An 18869-nucleotide genomic window follows, 5' to 3' on the forward strand; every position below is an offset into this window, starting at 1 on the left:
TTGTTAATTTGGAAATCAGAATTCTAGTAATGAACATTAATCAGTCATCTGGCTTTAGTCAGCCCATAAGTGTTTCTAATCCTCAATTCTTTTGTTTATAAAATGAGAGGAATTATTTCAAAAGGATACAGTTGAGTATTAAGGAAAGCCCTACTTAAGAATTAAACAGATTGACTCAAACCCCAGCTCTTATAGTGTTACCTGTTTAAGCTTCTCTGAACCTGTTTCATCACCTATAAAATGAGCCTTGCATTGTTTAAATAAGGTTATGTGGAAGGATTAAGTGGGATAACACATGTAAAGCACGGCTGCTGGGTAGAGTCTCAATAAATATTCATTCTATGAAAGTCTTCCCAAGCTCCATGACCTTAAATCTGATTTGAATGAACAATCAGGAAATGTCCTGGAAGGTAAAAGAAAAGAGAAAGGCAGTACCACCTCTTTTGCTTTAGTAGTAGTGGTGATGGTGAAGGTGGTAAAACTTCTATTTGATTAATTGAGAAAATGTTTTTTGAATACTGGACATTTTGCTTGGCATCAAGGCAGAAATGTGCTTATTACATAGTGTGTGATCTCAAGGAACTCACAGTCTCTTCAGGGAGACAAACATATAGCACACATAAAGCACTCTAGTGAGGTCAGTGATAGAGCTCAGTACGGGATATTACAAGCACATCCAGGAAACATGGCTTCCAAGCTTCAGGTCTGAAAAATTAAGGAATCTAGCATCAATCATCTCAATTTGCAAAGGATGTTTCTGGGATGTTGGGACAATTCTTGGGATGTGTTGATGCTTGGGTCTGTATTTGGAACCCTGAGTTAAGACAGTTTCGTCATTTGTAATTGTCAAAGATTTTATATTCATCTTTTATGAGGTCTTCTTAAAGACCATGTTACAATATCACTTTACAAATTACCTTGACAGATATAGGGCTCTGTTACACATAGGGGGGAAAGTGGCTTTAATTACCTCTGTACCACACTGCAAGGGGCTCTTATGCTGATTAAAGGGAAATAAATGCTGGAAGGCTTTGACCTCTACATGATATTAAGAGTGCAATTGTTACACAGAGGTGCAACTCTGAGAGCCATTTAAGCTGTGGTTCCTTCTCTAAGAGATCCTCCATTTTTGAATCTGTGTGTTCTGCAGCAGTTCATCCCTGATATGATAGCTTTTTGCTTTCTCCTTGATCCTCCTTGTTCTGGAAAGGGAGGGACTGAAAAGAAAAAAAAATATTTTTCCTAGCCTGTGTTACAAGATGTAGGAGATGTGTTGTGTTTTTAGAACAAATAAATATCTGGGCTGGTTAATTAGACAAATTGATACCATGAGATTCTTGAGATTGTTAAACTGGAAACCTAAAAGTTATAAAACATGTCTTGGTAAACAAATTAATGAAACATTTGAGTGGATGCATTCATGTAGAAAAACCCTGTCATAAAATATTCTGGGGATATTTTTATTTAAAGTGACATAAAATTCCTAAGGAGATAAGACTCTCATGACAGAAAAACCTGTGAATGTGTGTAGCAGAAATTTGCTAAGGTTTTCTTGTCGTAATACCTTCCAATCCAATTATTTAAAAATCTGTCATCCTTTTATAGTGTATGGGAGAGAGAGTGTGTGTGTATGTGTATGCACACATGAGCACGTCTATGGAGAGAGAGAGAAACCTGGGAAAGAAGAAATTCATCAGTTCTTGGTTATTGAGTGCCAACCACAGGGGCTCCACAGTAGAGAGAAAATCAATAGGAGATGCCCACTACCAGGGTGGTTAATTCCCAGTGGATTGATTTTTGTTGTGAAGTAATAAGAAATGCAACTTGAGCTTTTAGCATCCAGCATTTGTAGCTTTGTCAGAGGCTTCATAGAGTATCATCTCAGCTGAGACCAAGCAGAGCCTGCAGAGCTACAAGGCGCAGAAGCTGCACAGAACCTGGGATAGTGGGTTCGGCCACTGTTTTTTTTTTTTTTTTTAAGATTTTATTTATTTATTCATGAGAGACACACAGAGAGAGAGGCAGAGACACAGGCAGAGAGAGAAGCAGGCTCCATGCAGAGAGACCAACGCAGGACTCGATCCCTGGTCTCCAGGATCAGGACCTGAGCCAAAGGCAGATGCTCAACCACTGAGCCATCCAGGCATCCTTCTGCCACTCTTTTTAAGTTAAGATACAATATATGTTAACAAGAGATAATAATTTGTCTCTCAAAATTATTATTCCCTCTACTTTGATGTCAATTATATTCACTATAGAAATGAATGGAAAATAGGTCCCAGTTTTCAAGTGCATGCTAAAGGATATTAATAAATCTTATTAAAAGATCATAATCATAAAAAGGAAAACCTATATTTTATTTTTTTAATATTTTATTTGTTTATTCATGAGAGACCCACAGATAGAGAGAGAGGCAGAGACACAGGCAGAGGGAGAAGCAGGCTCCATGCGATCCCGGGTCTCTAGGATCAGGCCCTGGGCTGAAGGCGGCACTAAACTGCTGAGCCACACGGGCTGCCCGGAAAACCTATATTTAAAAAGAAGGTAAACAGGTTTGCTTACTGCAGAGATTTCCAAAGCCATTCACATACATTACCAGACTATAAGGTGGCAGGGAAGCATATACAGGGCTTCCCATTTTTAGTTGACTGCAGAATCAGGAGTAAAAGAAGGGAAAATAATAGAGTAATATCAAGCAACTAACCCTCCATTCCCCTTAAGACTTAAATGCATTCCCCATTTTTTCTTTCTGCTGGTGAGCAGCTTAAGTGGATTTGGCTAATAGAGGTTTAGATTGAGTGCAAGAATGTTTTAAGACCTTTATAAGCTTCAGCACTATTTCTTTTGGAGGCTCATTCCACACCTCATCAAAAAATTTTAAATGTCCTCTTAAATAAAATGTTTGCTATAAAAATAATTTTAAAGCATTTTAAAAGGTTTTTTTTTCTGACAGCAACATGATAAGGTTAATAAACAAAGGCAATGCAATGAAAAATATGAACTAGGAAGGATCTATCCTTATGGGAGTTAACCATCAGTGGGAGCATTTAAAAAAAAAAAGTGTCAAGGAAAAATGCAGTGCACATTAAAATCCCATGTAGGGAAAAGAGTTTCTCTCATGGCCACTGTTACACAAATCTAGAGGGCATTATTTATATAAACTGTCATGCAAATGGTACTTGCTAAAATTGTGCTACATGGCAGCCATGTCGCTGCTTGGGGCAGGAACAAACTGGTCCTGTTTAGGAGGCAGGTGTGCTTGTGGAAATGAGCACATCCACCTGTCAAACCTGGAGCCATTAGGCACTGCAATCAAAACACCAGCAGCCTTGACTCTGATTCCAGGATCTCTAAGAGGTCTTGTGATTATAATTTGACTTCCCATGCAGTTTCTTACAGAGAAAGAATATGATGGTCAGAGAAATGAATGTCTATTCCCCCTTGACAATTATTTTTCTCAATGTAAATGAAATCAGCATTATCCATTAGTCCACTGTAATCTTTGTTATAGTGAATCAACAACCCCAAGTTTGATCTAGTCTAAGCAGATAAGACCAAATTTTAAGTTTGAAAATACAAAGAGCAAACCCAGACCTAGAATGTTTTTGCAAATATAATACAATCGTGTAATGCTTCTTAAGGACAGTCAGTGGGTCAAAACAGTCAACACCTATGCATTTGAACTTAAAATAGGGTGAGCTCCTGAGGAATAATGGACTACTTTCAAGTAGAATTTGGGAAGTAAAGACAGTTGATAAAGGAAAGAAAATATCAATTGTACATATGAAATGCTTTTATTTACATAATTTCATTTAAATCTTAAAACCTTATGAGGTAAGTTCATGTTATCTTCAATTTGATGAAGAGGGAATGGGTGCTCAGTGAGATTCCTAGCTGCCTAAGGCCACATAGCAATAGGGGGGAGCCAAAATGGGTCACAGAATCACCAGGATTTAATTGCACATGGGTACTATTGGCATCATGTAAGTAAAGTGAATGAAATTGATTAATTTGTCTCACTGGAGAATGAATAAATATACGAAAGGAAAGAACTGGAGTATATTCACAAGGCGAGGGCTTACTGAGGAGGATATTGACATAATTAGTGAGCTTAGACTATACTAATGAATAGCAATAAGTGGTGAACACTGTAATGAAAATAATATCCTCCATCAAGAAGTCAAGAAATAATGCAATAACTAACTTAATTAATGTATACTGGTTACAACTTGAGTTAGATTTTTTATTTAGCTACGCCTTTGGTCTTATCTATTTTCTTATAAGTAATCCTATACTTGAAAATAGCTAAAGACCTATCTGTGTAAAAGAACAGAGTGAAATTTGTGGATAAGTGAATTTTGGAAGCTATGAAATTAGGCACATCAACAAGAATTGTTTGACTAACAAAAAATGATTTTTATGGGTGATTTGAGATATACAAAGTTTAAAAAAATCCTGAAATTGCATAATTAGTGTGACAGATAGCTAATCGGGCATATGTTGATTCCAAAGGAAATGTGTGGCATTTTTAGTGTCAGAGGATCAGATATTAAGGACTCTACACCAGCTGGGTCTGCATTGCCATCTGATAATCAGCAACTTGGCAAAAGTGTGTTCACACAGATCACAGTATGGTTGCTTTTGACTAGAAATACCACCACGGTAGTTTTAATTAGAGACATGTCAAGTAATTCAGTGTTAACAGTGGTATGGATGAACTAGAGCTGGTTACAGTCTGAAAAACTCTATGGACATTTACTCCATGTATGGGAGTCTCTTGGCAACATTTCTGCGAGCTGAAAATAATTCATATTATATCTGCTGGTCCTTAAGTCATGTCCCATTGTGTATAATGCCATGACTAAATGGAAAAAAAACAGATGTGGCAATTAAAAACTAAAAGTGATACCCATTTATTTTTGGCCGGAGAATTACTACACAGACTGCATTTTCTTTCTTAGCCAAAGAAATGGCATATATAGAGTAACTATTATTTTCCTGCTGTTTATGAATAGTTCATGAATCATAACCAATGCCCAACCACCTGCATTTTTCTATTTTAAAACCATTTAAAAATATTCTTATATTCATTTACTGAAATATCTCTAGACTTCTAAAATAAAGTGATATGTGTGTTGCCCATTTTTTTAGACGATTTGGCTAGAAAGTAAAAAGCAGTGAAATAACTGAAATAAAAGAGCAGTTTTGAACAAGGCTTGTACTCAAAGTGAAATTTAGAAGCCTAGAGATAGATCATGAATAATGACATTTCCCAAGTCTACAGGCATGCCTGTTGCAAAATCAAAACAGCCATGCTCTTGTTTGACAGTAACTGATCAATTCAGCTATTGATCTATACAGGTCCACTTTTAAGAAGACTAAAAAATATCATATTAAGTAGACTTTTTAAATATTTATGCAGGTTAAATATTTTAAAATATATGCTTTTGCAAAGATATTTGAGAAATTTCAAGAAATTAAAGAATAAAAGATAGCTTCTGCTGCCACAGGGGTTATAATTTAGTATGCTTGTAACACAACTAGCTAGAGTTATATAACTACTCTATAGGTAACTAGATTCTAAAATAAAGTATGTTAAGTATGTTAAGTTTAAATATGCTATGTAGGATCACGATTTAAAAAAAAAAAACAACTATGACTGAATACAATTCCTATAAAAATCCTTAGCTGAATTATTTGAACGAATTCACAACAAGATCCTAAAACCCATATGAAAACGAAAGGAGCCTAGAAAGGCCAAAACAATCTTAAAAAGAAAAAAAAAATTTCGAAGGATTGACTTTTTATTTCAATACACACTACCAAGCAATAGTGATCAAGATGGTGTGGTACTGGCATAAAGAGTGATATACCACTCAATGAAATAGAATTGTAAGTTTAGAAATATACTTTCACATTTATGGTCAATTGATTTTGATGAGGGTGTCAAGACAATTCAATGGAAAAAGAAAGGTCTTTTAAAAAATCTGTGCTGAGACAACTGGGAGCAATATGTCAAAGAAGGAACTTGAAACACTACACTGCATTACATGCAAAATTAATCCAAAATGTATCAAAGGCATAAATGTAGGAGCTAAAACTACTAGGCTCTTATAGAAATATATAGGTATCTATCTTGGATTGGGCAGTGATTGCTTAGATATGATATAAATGCAAGCAAAAAAAAAGTAAATTAGAAAAATTGGACAACATTAAACTATCTATAAACCAACTACCAACTATCTATAATTAAGACACCATTGTGAAAATCCCAGAATCTAGACCCTGGAGACCAAGAGGGACTGCATTAGAAGGGGAAGAAGAGCAGCTACATTCTGACTGCCTTGCCCCTTCCCTAGGTTAGTATAGCACTGCACCAAGAGGGCCCTCTTGGGCTTAATTTTCCTCCTGTAGGACAATGAGAGCCCAAGATGGACATTTAGATCCCTCAACATTACAGGACACTTCCGAGGATGGCTGCTCAGGTCTCTACTCATGGAGATCATTGGGAGAATCTATGAGGTTTGACTACTTGGGATCAGATAGAGACAGAGAAGAGGAATGAGGCTTACAGCAACCAGTGCTCATATCTTGATGGATGGCATTCATGCTTGCAGTGGAGCTCAAGCAAAGATCATGGCCACTGGATCTTCCCACCAGCAGCACTGAGTTTATTGCCCTATCTGGCCAGGAAGCACAGTTGGCACTTCCACCTAATTTGGATTCTCAACCAACAAATCATAACACCCATGTAACCTCTCCTATGACCCTGGCTAAGCAGGAAGAAAATTTGCAGCCCTACCCAGCTGTTGAGTATAGGCTTCAGTTGCACACAACCAGGAAGCCTGGACAGCTTCAGAGCCCATTCTACAGCCTACTTGGGCAGAGAGCCAAGCCAGCGGCCCTGCCCTACTGTTAAGAATAGCTTCTGGTCTGGCATTAACAGGGAACCTGAACAGTGACTTTAGGCAAGCCTGGAGCACAGCCTACAGTACTATCGGCTGCAGAGCCAAGCCTATAGCCCTGCCCTGAGGCAGAACCCAGTCTAAGGCCTTGCCCAATTGCTGAACACAAACCAGATGTGGTGAGTACAGATAGTGACACTACTTGACTGCAGAGCACAGCTCTAGCACTGCCTGATTGCAGAGCACAGCTTTAAGCCTCAACCAGTCATGGAGCACTGTCTCTGGTCCTGCTTGAACAGATTCCAGCCAATGGCACTATACAGTCAGTGAGCATAATCTGAGGTCCCTCTCAAACAGGAACAATTGTAGACCACAATCCACCAAACTGCTCAATCATGAAGTCCAACCAGTGTCATCACCTTTCCAGGGAACACAGCCTACGAACTTTCCTGACTAAAGGTGTTTGCAGAGCCCAGCTAACAGTCCCACCTGACTGTAGAACATAGCCAGTAGCCATGCCAAGTCAGGGAGTCCACCCAGCAGTCCTTCATGAATGAAGAACCCAGCGAGCTGTTCCAACCAACCACACAAGACAGCCAGCAACAACCCCCTGACTTAAGAGCATGGACAATAGCCTCACCCAACTAGATACTCCTACAGCAAGCTCCATCTTTCCAATGACCCATCCAATGAAGATCTTTTCATGCCAAAGCAAAACTTTAATGGCTAGAAGAGGAGACTATCTCCTCAGATGTATAGACCACTGCAAGGAACCAATAATCATGAAAAATCAGGTGAACATGACACCATCAAATGACACTAATAAACCTCTAATAACAGAACTAAAAAAATGGAGATATATGTACCGTCTGACAAAGAACTCAGAAAAATCCACTTCAAAGTCAATGAACTACAAGAACGACACACAAGTAAACAAACTTAGGAACTGACAATGATGAATGAAATGAGAAATTCAACAAAGATATAGAAACCATTAAAAAAAAAGAACAACAGAAATCCTACAGCTAAAGAATAGAATAACTCAACAACAGACTTGACTAGATAGAAAAGGAATCAATGAACTTGATGACAGGCCATGTTAAATTATTCAGTGAGAAGAGCAAATAATAAAAGATCTGTATACTGAAAACTTTAAGACGTTGATGAAAGAAATCAAAGAAGACACAAATAAATGTTACAAAAATAAGTAGCTGTATTATATACCAACTGAAGCAAGATAGGAAATATAATGGAAAACAAAATATTCCATTCTTAATAACCCCCAAAATGTTAAATATCTAGAAATTGGCTACACAAGAAAATGTGTAGGACTTATTTGAATTAAGTATAGAATCTTACCAGAGTCTTAAAACTAGTTGATTTCCTGAATAGAAAGGGTGACTACTAAAAATTTTAACTCTTGGAGCACCTGAATGGCTCAATGGTTGAGAATCTGCCTTTGGTCAGGTTGTGATCCCGGGGTCCTGGGATGGAGTTCTGAATCAGGATCCCTGAGGGGAGTCTGCTTTTCTCTCTGCCTATGTCTCTGCTTCTTTCTCTGTGTCTCTCATGAATAAATAAATAAAATCTCTTAAAAAATAAAAATTTTAACTCTTCTCACTAATTGGGTTGGTTTCATATAATATCAAACATGGTTCTAATGACCTTTATTGCAGCTTAAGTGTTTAAAAGTTCATTAGAGAGAATAAATTTATAATAATGTGGAAAATAACTTCTATCAGGAAGAGATATAGGACACTAAAAATAAATAAAATCTTGCAATTTTAGTAAATTAAATACATAATACTAATAACTTACTAATTAAAATTTAAAAATTGAGAAAAAGAAGTGACTGTGTGGCCCACAAAGACTAAAATATTAACCATCTGTAAATCTTTACAGAAAAGTTTACTGACTCCTGTATATTTTTTTTAGTTATTTTAGACTTACTTAGATATAGACTTTTGATCATATGCCACTTTTGTCTATAAATATAAAAATTAAGTATAGATGCAATAAATCAGTTAAAATATGAATACACTTCTTCCCAAAGTCCAGCTCTTTTATTTTTTAAAATTTTTATTTATTTATTTTTAAAGGAGGTAGAGACAGAGGGAGAAGAGAGGATCTTAAGCAGATTCCAGTCCCACTGTAGAGCCCAAGCAGGGCTCCATCTCACAACCCTGAGATCATGACCTGAGCCAAAATCAAAAGTCAGACCAACTGAGTTACTAGGTGCCTCATCTATGTTATTTTTTTTTTCATATAGTAGTATCTCCTCTGTTCAATCTAGATATTTATTGATATGGAATTTCTTAAAAGCATGTTCTAAATATTGTTTCTCATGATTTCTTCCAAGCCTCTGACATTCATCCTCAAATATGATGCTGACACTGTCTTGATATTATCAGACAGATTCCAGCAAGACTATGGTCTGTCAGTGCTTGTAAGACCTCATTGGTTTAAAAGATATCTGGTTTCAGAGATGTTAAAATTTGACAAGTGTATATCTTAGAATTAATGAAATACAGATGATATTTTCCTCACACCATCTGAGAATAAATTCTAGGTGAAATGAAGAGTTAAGTGTAATGATGAAAACGTGAAAGATATACAGGAAACACAGGTGAGTATGTATATAATCTGGCAGTGAATGAATCTTTTCTAAAAATACTAGATAAGAAGAAATCATAATGGAAAACATTGATAAACTTACCTGCATTGTGACCTTGGGCTTGCACTTTTATCTGTGCCTCACTTTTCCTATCTTTGAGATAAGGACAATACTGCCTAACTCACAGAGTGTTTTGAGGATTAAAGTAGTTGATATGTTTAATGCACTTGGAATAATGCTTGGTACATAATAAGTGCTATATAGAATGAAGCTCTCTTTTTGTATTTGACAAATAAAAAGTGAAAGACTAATGTTGAAAAAAAATACCATATACATCTCTGTTCTGTGTAGATATTTTTTCCACCATTAGTATGGAAGCTTGACTCTGTCCTACATAAAGATGTGCTTATTCTTGGAGTTCTATCACTTTTCTTTTTAAAGATTTACTTATTTATTTTGGAGAGAGAGAGGAGGGCAAAGGGAGACAGACTCCACACCCAATGCAGAGCCTGCCATGGGACTGGATCTCACAACCCTGAGATCATGACCTGAGCTGAAACCAAGAATTAGACACTTGGTGGACTGTACCACCCATGTGCCATAAATCACATTTTAGTTACAGTGAATTACACATTGCATAATATAAAAGACATTAACTGACCAGTGTTTAACACATTCCATTAATCTCTATTCATTTTAAAACTCAAATATTAGATATCCCTACTTTGCTTTTGTTGTTTACTCAAATGCAGAAAATCTTAATTTTCTGAATTCCTATATCTTACTCAAATTTGGAATAACTGACAGCTCAAGGAAGGTGTTGTGTGCTGTATAGGTCTATGTTTATGAGTGTATATGGGCATATGTGGATTCAGACAGCAGCCTATAACTAAGTTGCTTCTCATGCAACTGCAGAAATTGTCTCAATCCCTTTCTTAGACATTTCACACAGTGGAAGGGCAGAGGTTGTGACTGATAATAAAATCTACTCAGAGATTTCACAGGGATTAATCCCATTATATTATGCAAAGTTCCCATCTAGGCAATCCTATTAGAAAGTAAACAAATCCTGTCCTTAAACAAATCATCTCTCTAAACAGATCTAAACAAAGGCATGCAATTTACATATTTTGCTCATGATTCTCAATGCAAACATGCAACTAAGTTAAAATGGGGAACAATGCTTTTTGGCAAACATTACCTAGAAAAAATAATTATCATATTATCTATTCCCATAAGCAGGGAAATTTTTCATGTTCTAGCATAAAGATAATTTTAGTATCTATGTGGGGAGTTTATGTGAGAATCTAGCCTGGCACCATGCATTTAAACAAAGATAACAAAAATAATCTTAGAATGGAATAAAAGACAAATTACAAATATAAAAACACATGAAATATATATATATATATATATATAACATAATTAATAATGTCTTTGCATTGTGTATATTATAACATCTTTTATATATGAAGAAATCATAGAGTGAAAGGATGAACATCACATCTAGGACACTTAAATCTAGGACATTTGGAAAAAAGAAACAAATAGTCTAATAAATTTGAAAAGAGGTGTATCCACATTTAGTAACCAGAGAAATTAAGTTTAAAATGTGATACTATATTTCATCTAATATATCTGTAAAGGTTACAAATGATAGTAATTCCCAATATGGCATTAATTTCTGGAAAACATAATTTCCACACACTGTTATTGGTATTCTTTCCAGTTGGTCTCCTATTCTTTAGGATTTCTTCTATCAAAAGCTTCAAACCATATGAATATAATTTGACTGAATAGTTTATATCTGAAAACACACTTTTGAAAAATAATAGGAAAACTGAACACTATCTGTATACAAGAAAATTTATTTCAGCATTATCTATAATGTTAAATTATTTGAGATAACCTAAATTCCTGCAAATAGGGATAAAGTTTGTCACATATTCTGAGTACTCTTTTCCTTTTCTTCTCAGGGGGCTTAGGCTCTAGGGATGAGATTGGGGAAGGTCAGAGGAATAAAAATTAACTGCCAATATACCTAAAATCACATTCATAACACCATTATGATTACATTTCTCAGTCTGGCACAGGCTGATGATAGACTTCTCTCATGGTAATTTCCATCATTTTAGAATTATCCCCTTTTCCATGCTGCTTCCTTTGATCATTTAAAATAAATAAATAAATACATATACATATAATCTATAATATATTATAATATAAAATAAATTGAATATAAATAATATAATATTCCAAGGGATCTAGAAAACTGCACATACACATGAGTAGGGCTATGCACTTGCCAGGAAAGATCTAACAGAGTGTTTATCTCTTGTTTCTGGTTAAACTTGAGTTCCCGTAGAAGTGGGAAATGAAAACAAACATAAATGACCTGAGCGTTGAAGGTATACTCCAACACACACCACACACAGATTTTCAGCAAAGATCAGAAACTAATTTGTTCAAGCATTTTAAGGAAATCCCCAACAATTATGAGCTGCCCAATAAGCTAGCACAACAGAGACTTCATCATAGTCAAATCATCAAAAGCCAAGGACAAAAACAGAACTTTAAAGCAGCAAGACAAAAAGGGTTTATCATGTACAAGGGATTGTCAGGAAGATTGACAGTTGAATTTCCATCAGAAACCAGGGAGACTAGAAGGCAGTGAGATGCTGTATTCAAAGTGCTGAAAGAAAAAGACAGTCAATCAAGATTTCTCTATCCAGCAAAACCATCCTTCAAAAAGGAAGCTGAATCAAGACTTCTCAGATAAGCAAATAAAAAAAAAAAAAAAAAAAAACCTAAGAGATTTTATCACTAGCAGATCTGTCCTACAAGAAAGAGTAAAAGCAATTCCTCAGGTTGAAATGAAAGGACACTAGATAGTAGCTCGAGTCCACACAAAGAAATAAAAAGCACCAGTAATTAAACTGTGAAATTATAAATGTAAAGACACTATAAATGTATACTTTTTTAAATCTTATCTATCTCCTATCTGATTTAAAAGACTACTGCATAAAGCAATAATTATAAAATATATTCATGGACTTATACTGTATAAAGATGTAATTTGTATGATAATACTCCTAAAAAGGAGGATGGAGAAAATGAAGCTATGTTGGAAAAAAGTTTTTGTATGCTATTAAAATAGTGTACTAGATATAACAAAAAAATAGTAAATTTATAAAGGAATTGAGTAAAGTTGTAGGATACATGAATAAAAATCGCTAACAAAAAACACTAAGAATAGTAACAATGAACTATGTTAAAAAGAAATTAGGAAAACATCCCATTTATAATAACTTCAGAAATAATAAAATATTTAGGATTAAGCCTAAGGAGACAAAAGTCTAGTATACTGAAAACTACAAATCTTAGATGAAAGAAATTAAAGAAGACACTAACAAATAGCAAGATATCCCATGGTCACAGATTAGAATAAGTAATACTATCTAAATGTCCATACTATCCAAGGCAATGTACAGATTCAATGCAATTCCCATTAAAATTTTAATGGCATTATTCACAGAAATAGAAACAATAATTCTAAATTCTAAAATTCATACGGAACTGCAGAAAACCTCAAAAAGCCAGAACAATCTTGAGAAAGAACAAAGCTGAAGGTATCACACTTCCTGATTTCAAAATATATTTAAAAGCGATTGCAATTAAAAGTGTAGGGTCCTGGCACAAAGGTAGACGTATAGACCTCCAGAAACACATCTATGCATATATGGCTAACTGATTTTTGACAAGGGTATCAAATACAAAATGGTGAAAGGATAGTCTGGGAAAACTGGTTATCCACATGCAAAAGAATGAAATTGGACCCTTATCCTACACTAAACACAAAACTAACTGAAAATGCGTTAAAGACTTTATGCGAGATGTGAAAACTTAAAATCTCCTAGTAGAAAACAAAGGAAAAATCTTCATGGCATTGATTTTGGTAATGATTTCTTGGATATGAGGCCAAAAGCACAGCCAACAAAAGCAAAAAGAGAAAAGCGTGATCACACCAAACTAACAAGCTTCTGCACAGGAAAGGAATCTATCAACAGAGTGAAAAGACAACCTATGGAATGAAAGAAAATATTTGCAAACCGTTTCTGACAAGGGGTTAATTTACAAAATATATAAAGAACTCCTACAACTCAACATCATCAACAACACAACAATAACAATAGCTCAATTCATAAATGGACAAGAAGATTGGAATAGACATTTCCCCTCCCCCCAAAAAAAGACAGAAAAATGGCCAATAGGTATATGAGAAGTTGTTCAATGTCACTAAGCAGGGAAATACAAATCAATATCACATGGGATATCTTCTCACATCTGTTAGAGTGGCTATTAGCAAAAGACAAAAGACAACGTTTGGCAAAGATATGGAGAAACTATATTTTTTAAAAAATATATTTTATTTATTTATTCATGAGAAACACACAGAAAAAGGCAGAGACACAGGCAGAGGGAGAAGCAGGCTCCATGCGGGGAGCCTGATGTGGGACTGGATTCCAGGACTCTGGGACCATACCCTGAGCCAAAGGCAGACCCTCAAACCGCTAAGCCACCCAGGTGTCCCATGGAATTCTTGTATACTATGGGTGAGAGTGTAAAATAGCACAGCTGCTATGTTAAACAGTATGGTAGTTCCTGAAAAAATTAAAAATAGAACTACCATATGACCCAGCAATCTGGGAATGCATCCAACAGAATTGAAATCCAGATCTTGAAGTGATATTAGCATTCCTGTATTCATTGCAGCACTCACTACTCTCTGTAGCCAAGATGTGAAAACAGCTTAAATGTCCATTGATGGATAAATAGATAAAGAAAATGTGGCATATATACACAAGGGAATATCATTCATTTTTAAAAGGGACAGAAATCCTGTAATATAAGACAACATGGACGAACTTTGAAGACATTATGCTAAGTAAAATAACCCAGTGATAAAAGGACTAATATTGCATGATTCCACCTATATGAGATATTTTTAAGCCATGGAAGCTTAGAATAGTGTGGTGGTTGCCAGAGGCTGGGCGGGGGGTGGGGGGGTGGGGCATGGGGAAATAGGAGTTGCTATTTATTCAAAGAATATAAAATTTCAGCTATGCAAGTTGAGTAAGTTCTAGACATCTTCTGTACAACATTGCGCCTATTGTTAATAATACTATATTGTGCACTTAAAAATTTTTTTTTTTGCACTTAAAAATTTAAGAGGTTAGATCTTACATTGTGTTTTCACCAACACACAAAAATAAAACAAGAAAGTTGACCTTGAGCATATTCTTTTCAGGCATCATTTTATCTGTCCCTTGTTATCTTTTTTTTTTCATTTTAATTAGCAAAATATTATATTGTATTTTATTTTTCATTTCCTCTTCTCGCACTTATTCCACAAACTAGAGCTGTCTGACTTCTCTCATCACTCCTGCAACAAAACATGAACAAAAACCCTACCAACTGAAAATAATCCATGGACAATTTTATCCCTATCTTAAACTTTCAGAAGCAAGGACAGGTTGATTCTTCTCTCTTACAAAAATTTCTTTTTGCCTTGGATTCATTGACTTCATACATCTAGGTTTTTAAAATTTTTCTATAAAAGTTTTTTTATTGCTGTTGATTATTTCATGGGCTACACATTTTGTACCTCTGATTTAGTAATGTTTTCCCCAAAGTTTTGTCCTTAGTCTACTGTCTGAGGTTGAGTGATTTCATGAACTGTCATCATTTTAGTTACAACTGACACAGCATAGACATATGGTTAAGAATTCAGGCTCTGGAACAAGACTTTCTGGTTTCAAATTCCAACTCTAGGCAATTTTCTTAATCTTTCCATGCCTCAACTTTCTTTTCTGTATAGGAGGAAACATAATAGTACTTATCTCAGGTTTGTTGTCAGGACTAAATACATACATGCAAATTGTTTAGAAAAGTTAGTGATACATAATAAAGCACCAGAAATGTTAGATCTTTTTGGTACTATACCTCTATGTATGTAAAATTCATACATATCTATCTCAAATTCTATCTTCTGAAATTTTTTCTTTATTTGTTGCATCACTCTACTTAAAATGTATGAATATACATGTACTAGAAAATATTGCAAAGGCAATGTGAATTTCAAAAGAATTACTTACCTTATTTAATATTTATGTCATTTTTATGGTGCATATTTCCAGTCACAAGTTAGAAATCTATAACCTTATTTTTTTTTTTAAAGATTTTATTTGTTCATCAGAGACACAGAGAGAGAGAGGCAGAGACAGGCAGAGAGGTTCCCCTCCATGCAGGGAGCCTGACGCGGGACTTGATCCCGGGTCTCCAGGATCACACCCTAAGCCAAAGGCAGGCACCAAACTGCTGAGCCACCCAGGCGTCCCAATATAACCTTATTTGTAAATGAGTGGATCATATTCTTTTACATGGCATACTTGAATTGATTGTCTGTAGTTGAACATTTATATTATTTCTGAATATTTCTATAGTAATAAATTATTCAAAAAGCATTTATTGTAAATTCAGTGTTTTAAAATTGGTGGGCTAGAGAGTTGTTCAGTTGTTTACAGTTGGAGCATGTAGTTTACAGTTTAAAAGAATGGGCCACACAACATGGATGTTTTAACAACCTTTCAGATAGCATAGCAGACTCTTTGCAAGGGCATTTCCTGTCTTCAGATATGAACTGGCTAATCAAGTAGGTAGAGAAATACAAAGAATGTATTTAAGGAACTTTTTTTTTTGCTTTTTAAAAACTATTTATTTATTCATAAGAGACACAGAGAGGGGCAGAGACATAGGCAGGAGAAGCAGGCTCCCTGCAGGGAGCCCGATGCAGACCGATCCCAGGACCCTGGGATAATGCCCTGAGCCAAAGGCAGATGATCAACCACTGAGCCACCCAGGAGTCCCTTTAATGTAACTTTTTGAATTTGATTTTTGAGAGTTTCAAAGGCATGGCAAAGGCCTGCAGTATTGGGCTAAGCCAAGTCTCACAAAGCAGACACTGATATTTTTAAAGTTAGAAGCCTATTGTGACTAATTTCTTAGAAAATAAAAGGCAGATACCTCAGCTAGACTGCCTCGCATGACCGCAGAAGTCCCAGTGGCAGTGGTGAGATACCAGCAAGCTTCTAGATATGAATGATTAAGCTAATTCCTAAGTAAAATAATTCTGAAATATAATTACTTTTCTTCTTTATAGATTGACTACTTGTCAGGTGCCATTTGGCACTAGAGATTGAGATGTAAATACGGCATAGATTCTGATGTCACAGGGCTCATGATTTAGCAGAAAATGGGGATATTTAAATACCCTAAGTGTAGAGACACCAGAGTATCGTAAGAGAATCGTATTGTCTTGACTAAAAGCTTCACACAAGAGCTCAGTCTTAAAAGAATCAATAGAAGTTTCCAACTAGAAAAGTAGACAAACAATGTTTCTGACAATAAAAATGATGTGCACAAAAGTGCAGTGGCATGTTACGATGTACTTGGTTGGTAAGAAGACAGACATTTTAGCACTGAGGAAGTGAAAGACAAATGAAAAAAATCTGAAAACAAAACAAAAACAAAAATAAAAATAAAAACACTGCATCTGGTAGTCTGCCTTTGGCAATCTCCCCTCCCAATGTCCACATACTCTTCCAGCAAGCACTGATATTTAGCAAGAAGCCAATAATCAAGGATCTCTTTCTATTTCTGGAAATCTTTCTCCAATTATTATATTAGTATGATTCCTGATAGTTCCTCATATTTCAACAAATATGTATTCCTTACTATTTGTAAACTTTAAAAAAAAGTTTACAGTATAAATTATACAAACTACAGTAAATTTTCTGGTAGTGTAATATTTGATTGGTGCCATACACTGAATATTTGTGTCCCCTGGCTCATCCAAATTCATATGTTGAAACCTAATCTTCATTGTGTTGGTACTTGAAGATGGAGCTTCTGGGAGGTGTGTGGAGCCCTCATGAACCGATTATAAAAAAGACTCCCAGAGAGCTCCCACACTTTTTCTGCCATGTGAGGTTACAGTAAAAAGATGTGATCTATGAACAAGGAAGGAGGAATGACACCATAAACGGAATCTGCTAGCACCTTGGTCTTTGAACTTCTCAGCCTCCAGAACTGTAACAAATAAATTTCTGTTGTTTATTAGCCACCCAGTTAATGATATTTTGCTATAGCAGCCCAAATGGAATAAGACAATATCTGGGGGCAATATTAAAGTGCTCCAAAGGACACAAAAATACTAATTTGATGGGATACCTGCACCCTAATGTTTATACCAGCATTACCTACACCATAGCCAAATTATGGAAAGACCCCCAAATGTCCATCAACTGATGAATAAAAAGGATGTGATCTATCTATTTTCTATCTATCTATCATCTATCATATATCATCTAATATCTATCTATAATGGAATATTAGTCATAGAGAAGAATGAAATCTTGCCATTTGAAACAATGTGGATGGAGCTATGCCAAACAAAACAAGTCAGCCAGAGAAAGAGAAATACTGTATGATTTCACTCATATATGGAATTAAAGAAACAAAACAAACATAGGAGGAAAAAAAAGAGAGGAAAACCAAGAAACAAACTCTTAACTATAGAAAACAAACTGATGGTTACCAGAGGGGAACTGGCTGGAGGGATGGGTTAAATAGGTGATGGGAATTAAGGAGGGCACTTGGGATGAGCACTGGGTGTTGTATATAAGTGTTGAATCACTAAATTCTGTACCTGAAACTAAAAAGAAAAAAAATAAGACCTAAGTCCTTGAGGTTTTATTGACTTTTGGTAGGAAATGGTAACTGTCAGATGCATAGAGCATCCCCCAAGTCTACACCTATCTCTCATTAATTTTTCTTGCCCTGTCTTAAATATGACTTCTAGGATACCTGACCTCCTTGACTGTTAGTACTCCAAGATTATACTGTATTTTTCATGCCCTCATATGTCACATTTTAGTATAATACCTTACTTGATTATTTGTCTCTTTAAACTATAAACTCCGAGGAAAAGAGCCATGTCTCTTTGCTCTACTTTGCATATCCAGACCCCAACACCTATTCTCTAACATCAGTTAAATCCTTTTCTATTAATCAGCCATGGCCTTTCAAGTAGCTTTTTCCTGAGACTAGTAGCACAAGAAGGGAGTATGATCTGGGCTGGCCTCTTCCTTGATGATGTAGAACTTAATGGCACGTCCCATTTTCTGGAAACAGAGCTAAAATAAAACTGTATATTCAAATATTGAATCTAGTGCTTTTATCACTGTGCTTCAGCTACCTGAGCCAATCAGTCACACAGAAAGTCAGTAGTA

At 35.5% G+C, this 18869-nt stretch overlaps 1 long non-coding RNA gene across 3 annotated transcripts in view; it reads right to left on the reverse strand.

The window, feature by feature from the left end:
- LOC111092840 overlaps window positions 1-18869 on the reverse strand; it is a 57239-nt gene that overhangs the window by 12433 nt on the left and 25937 nt on the right. The window contains exon 4 of one of the 3 annotated variants that reach the window (XR_005379656.1): window positions 15182-15389. The exons of the other annotated variants lie outside the window; for them this stretch is intronic. This is a non-coding gene — a long non-coding RNA (uncharacterized LOC111092840). Of the gene's footprint in view, window positions 1-15181; window positions 15390-18869 lie in introns of those variants that run through there. 3 annotated transcript variants of the gene reach the window in all.

The sequence above is a fragment of the Canis lupus genome, chromosome 27 (assembly GCF_011100685.1).
Source record: "Canis lupus familiaris isolate Mischka breed German Shepherd chromosome 27, alternate assembly UU_Cfam_GSD_1.0, whole genome shotgun sequence".
Lineage (NCBI taxonomy): Eukaryota > Metazoa > Chordata > Mammalia > Carnivora > Canidae > Canis > Canis lupus.